The sequence below is a fragment of the Artemia sp. Qi Xiang Cuo genome, chromosome 1 (genome assembly GCF_049724085.1).
Source record: "Artemia sp. Qi Xiang Cuo chromosome 1, ASM4972408v1, whole genome shotgun sequence".
In the NCBI taxonomy this organism is placed as follows: Eukaryota; Metazoa; Arthropoda; class Branchiopoda; order Anostraca; family Artemiidae; genus Artemia; species Artemia sp. Qi Xiang Cuo.
Genome location: NC_142794.1, coordinates 44,344,028 through 44,350,027, shown reverse-complemented (window position 1 = coordinate 44,350,027; position 6,000 = coordinate 44,344,028). Strand labels below are relative to the sequence as shown.

The window sequence follows — 6,000 nt, the reverse complement described above, 5'->3', positions numbered from 1 at the left end:
CAAATGAACTTTGAAATATCAAGAGAATGTAATAGTGACAAGGTAAACCATGACAAAACACTACTGAAATATTCCAACTCTTAAATTTCAATAAAAACATCCAAGATGAACTTTGAAAAATCAAGAGAATGTAACAGTGGAAAGGTAAACCACGACAAAACACTACTGAAATATTCCAACTCCTACATTTTAACGAAAAAATTCTAAAATGAATTTGAAAAATCAAGATAATGTAACAGTGACAAGGTAAACTGTGACAAAACACTACTGATAAATTCAAAGTATTGCATTTCAACGAAAAAAAAAATCAAAAATGAAATTTGAAGCATCAAGAGAATGTAACAGTGACAAGGTAAACCACGACAAAACACTGCTGAAATATTCCAAGTCTTGCATTTCAACGAAAAAAAAATCCAAAATGAACTTTGAAGCATCAAGAGAATGTAACAGTGACAAGGTAAACCACGAGAAAACACTACTGAATTATTCCAACTCTTACAGTTCAACGAAAAAAATCAAAATGAACTTTGGAACGTCTTCAGAATTTAACAAGGTAAACCATTTGAAACATCAAGAGAATGTAACAGTGATAAGGTAAACCCCGAGAAAACACTACTGAATTATTCCAGCTCTTACAGTTCAACGAAAAAAATCAAAATGAACTTTGGAACATCTTCAGAATGTAACAAGGTAAACCATTTGAAACATCAAGAGAATGTAACAGTGACAGTTCCAACTCTTAAATTTTAACGAAAAAATGAAATTCAGAATGAACTTTTAAAAATCAAGATAATGTAAGATTGACAAGGTAAACCAGGACAAAACACTGCTGAAATATTCCAACTATTACATTTCAACCAAAAAAATCAAAAGAACTTTGAAATATCAAGAGAATGTAAAAGTGAAATGGTAAACCACGAAAAAACACTACGGACTTATTCCAACTCCTACATTTCAAGAAAAAAAAAAATCTAAAATGAACTTTGAAACATCTAGAGAATGTAACAGTGACAAGGTAAACCACTAGAAAACACTACTTAAATATTCTATCTCTTACATTTCAATGAAAAAAAAAATCAAAAATTAAACATCTTCGGAATGTAGTAGTGACAAGGTAAACCACGAGAAACACTACTGAATTATTACAACTCTTACAGTTCAACGAAAAAAATCAAAATGAACTTTGGAACGTCTTCAGAATATAACAAGGTAAACCATTTGAAACATCAAGAGAATGTAACAGTGACAATTCCAACTCTTAAATTCCAACGAAAAAATGAAATTCAAAATGAACTTTGAAACACCAAAAGAATGTAACAGTGCCAAGGTAAACCACGACAAAACACTGCTGAAATATTCCAACTCTTACATTTCAACCAAAAAAATCCAAAAGAACTTTGAAATATCAAGAGAATGTAACAGTGAAAAGGTAAACCACGACAAAACACTACGGAAGTATTCCAACTCTTAAATTTCAAGAAAAAAAAATCTAAAATGAATTTTGAAACATCAAGAGAATGTAACAGTGACAAGGTAAACCACGACAAAACACTACTGAAATATTCCAACTCTTGCATTTCAACGAAAAAAAATTCCAAAATTAAATTTTAAGAATCAAAAGATTTTAACAGTGACATGTTAAAACAAGACAAAACTTTACTGAAATGTTCAAATTATTTTATTTCAACGAAAAAAATCGAAAATGAACTTTGAAAAATCAAGAAAATTTACCAGTGAAAAGTTAAACCAATAAAAAACACTACTGAAAAAATCCAACTCTTATATTTCTATGGAAAAAAATCTAAAACGAACTTTGAAACACCAAAAGAATGTAACAGTGCCAAGGTAAACCACGACAAAACACTACTGAAATAATACAACTCTTACATTTCAACAAAAAAATCCAAAAGAACTTTGAAACCTCTTCAGAATGTAACAGTGACAAGGCAAAGAACGAGAAATGCTAATGAAATAATCAAACTCTTACATTTCAACGAAAAAAAAATCCAAAATGAACTTTTAAACATCTTCATAATGTAACAGTTACAAGGTAAATCACAAGAAACACTACTTAAATATTCCAACTCTTTAATTGCAACGAAAAAAAAATATCCAAAATGAACTTTTAAATATCTTCAGAATGTAACAGTGACAATTTAAACCACGAGAAAACACTACATAAATGTTTCAACTCTTACATTATAACTCAAGAAATCGAAAATGAAGTGTCAAATATAAAAAGACTGTACCAGTGACAAGGTAAACCACGACGAAACACTACTAAAATATTCCAACTCTTACATTTCAATGGAAAAATTTAAAATCAACTTTGAAACATCACGAGAATGTAACAGTGACAAGGTAAACTACGACAAAACACTAATGAAATATTCCAACTCTTGCATTTCAACGACAAAAAAATCCAATGAACTTTGAAACATCAAGAGAATGTAACAGTGACACATTCCAACTCTTGTATTTCAACAAAAAAAAAATCCAAAATAATCTTTGAAACATCAAGAGAATGTAACAGTCACAGGGTAAACCACTACAAAACTGTACTGAAATATTCCAACTCTTACATTTCAAAGAAAAATCCAAAATGAACTATGAAACATCTTCAGAATGTAACAGTGATATGGTAAACCACGACAAAACACTACTGAAATATTCCAACTCTTACATTTCAATGAAAAACATCCAAGATGAACTACAAAACACTACTGAAATATTCCAACTCTTACATTTCAATAAAAAAAATCCAAATGAACTTTGAAATATCAAGAGAATGAAATAGTGACAAGGTAAACCATGACAAAACACTACTGAAATATTCTAACTCTTAAATTTCAATAAAAACATCCATGATGAACTTTGAAAAACTACTGAAATATTCCAACTATTACATTTAAACGAAAAAAAATCCAAAATGAACTTTGAAACATCTTCAGAATGTAACAGTGACAAGGCAAAGCACGAGAAACACTACAGAAATAATCCAACACTTACATTTCAACGAAAAAAAAAAAAAAAATTAACTTTGAAACATCTTCAGAATATAAAAGTGACAAGGTAAAACACGAGAAAACACTACTGAAAAATTAAAACTATTAAAGTTCAATGAAAAAAAAAAATCAAAAATTAATTTTGAAACATCTTCAGAATGTAACAGTGACAAGGTAAACCACGAGAAACACTACTGAAATATTCCAACTCTTACATTTCAACGAAAAAAATCCAAAATGAACTTTAAAAAATCAAGAGAATGTAACAGTGACAAGGTAAACCACGACAAAACACTACTAAAATATTCCAACTCTTACTTTTAAATGAAAAAATATAAAATGATTTTTGAAACATCACGATAAAGTAACAGTGACAAGTTAAACCACGACAAAACACTACTGAAATATTCCAACTCTTGCATTTCAACGAAAAAAATCCAATGAACTTTGAAACATCAAGAGAATGTAACAGTTACATTTCCAACTCTTATATATCAACGAAAAAAAAAAATCCAAAATGAACTTTGAAACATCAAGAGAATATAACAGTGAAAAATTAAACCACTACAAACCAGTATTGAAATAATCCAACTCTTACATTTAAACAAAAAAAAAAATCCAAAATTAATTTTGAAACATCATGATAATGTAACAGTGACAAGTTAAACAAAGATAAAACACTACTGAAATATGCCAACTCTTAAAATTCAACAAAAAAAAAATCTAAAATGAGTTTGAAACATCTAGAGAATGTAACAGTGACAAGGTAAACCATGACAAAACACTACTGAAATATTCCAACTCTTACATTGCAACAAAAAAAAATCCAAAATGAACTTTGAAACATCAAGAGAATGTAACAGTGACAATTCCAACTATTATATTTCAACGAAAAAAAAAATCCAAAATGAACTTTGAAACATAAAGAAAATGTAAGTGACAAGGTAAACCATGACAAAACAATACTGAAATATTCCAAGTCTTACATTTCAACGAAAGAAATCCAAAATGAACTTTGAAGCATCATGAGAATGTAACAGTGACAAGGTAAACCACGACAAAACACTACTGAAATATTCCAGCTCTTACATTTAAATGAAAAAAAATAATCTAAAATGAACTTTGAAACATAAAGAGAATGCAACAGTGACAATGTAAACCACGACAAAACACTACTGAAATATTCCATCTCTTAAATTTAAAAAAAAAAAAAATCCAAAATGAACTTTGAAACATCATGAGAAGTTAACAGTGACAATTTAAACCACGACAAACCACTACTGAAATATTCCAACTATTAAATTTCAACGAAAAAAAAAAATCTAAAATGAACTTTGAAACATCAAGAGAATAAAACAGTGACAAGGTAAACCACTACAAAACAGTACTGAAATAATCCAACTTTTACATTTCAACGAAAAAAAATTCTAAAATGAACTTTGAAATATCTTCAGAATGTAACAGTGACTTGGTAAATCACGACAAAACAATATTGAAATAATCCAAGTCTTACACTTCAACGAAAAAAATCCAAACTGAACTTTGAAACATCTTAAGAATGTTACAATGACAAGGTAAACCACGACACAACACACCTGAAATATTCCAACTCTTACATTTAAAAGAAAAGACCAAAATGAAATTTGAAACATCTTAAGAACGTAACAGTGACAAGCTAAATCACAACAAAACATTACTGAAACATTATAACTTCTACATTTCAACGAAAAGAAAAATTCAAAATGAACTTTGAAACATCAAGAGAATGTACCAGTGACAATGTAAACCACTACAAAACATTACTGAAATATTTCAACTCTTACATTTCAATAAAAAAAATCCAAATGAACTTTGAAAAATCAAGAGAGTGTAATAGTGAAAAGGTAAACCAGGACAAGACACCACTGATATATTCCAACTCTTACATTTCAACGAAAAAAAAAATCAAATTTAACTTTGAAAAATAAATAGAATATAATATTGACAAGGTAAACCATAACAAAACACTACTGAAATATTCCAACTCTTACATTTCAACGAAAAAAAAAATGAACTTTGAAACATAGAAAAAAAAATCTAAAATGATCTTTGAAACATCAAGAGAATGTAACAGTCACAAGGTAAACCACTAAAAAACAGTACTGAAATAATCCAACTCTTACATTTCAACAAAAAAAAAATCCAAAATGAATTTTGAAATATCTTTAGAATGTAAAAGTGAATCGGTAAACTATTACAGAACAATACTTAAATATTAAAATTCTTACACTTCAACGAAAAAAATCAAAAATGAACATTGAAACATCATCAGAATGTAACAGTGACAAGGTAAATCACAACAAAACACTACTGAAATATTCCAACTCTTACATTTCAACGAAAAGTCAAAAATGAACTTTGAAACTTCTTCAAAATGTAACAGTGATATGGTAAACCACGAAAAAACACTACTTAAATATTCAAACTCGTATATATCAACGAAAAAAAAAAATCAAAAATGAAATTTGAAAAATCAAGAGAATGTAACAGTGACAAGGTAAGCCGCAACAAAACACTAATGAAATATTCCAACTCTTACATTTCAATAAAAAAAAATCAAAATGAACTTTGAAATATCAAGAGAATATAATAGTGAAAAGGTAAACCATGACAAAACACTACTGAAATATTCCAACTCTTACATTTCAATGAAAAACATCCATGATGAACTTTAAAAAATCAAGAGAATGTAACAGTGAAAAGGTAAACCACGACAAAACACTACTGATGTATTACAAATCTTACATTTTAACGAATGAAATCTAAAATTAGATTTGAAACATCAAGAGAATGTAGGAGTGACAAGGTAAACTATTACAAAACACTACTGAAATATTCCAACTCTTACATTACAACGAAAAAAAATCCAAAATGAACTTTTAAACATCTTCAGAATGTAACAGTGACATGGTAAAGCACGACAAAACAAAACTGAAATAATCCACCTCTTACGAAA

General features: G+C 28.4%; 1 protein-coding gene across 1 annotated transcript in view; it reads right to left on the bottom strand.

The window, feature by feature from the left end:
* Positions 1–6,000, bottom strand: part of LOC148956361 (uncharacterized) — a 63,307-nt gene that overhangs the window by 35,846 nt on the left and 21,461 nt on the right. The window lies entirely within an intron of this gene.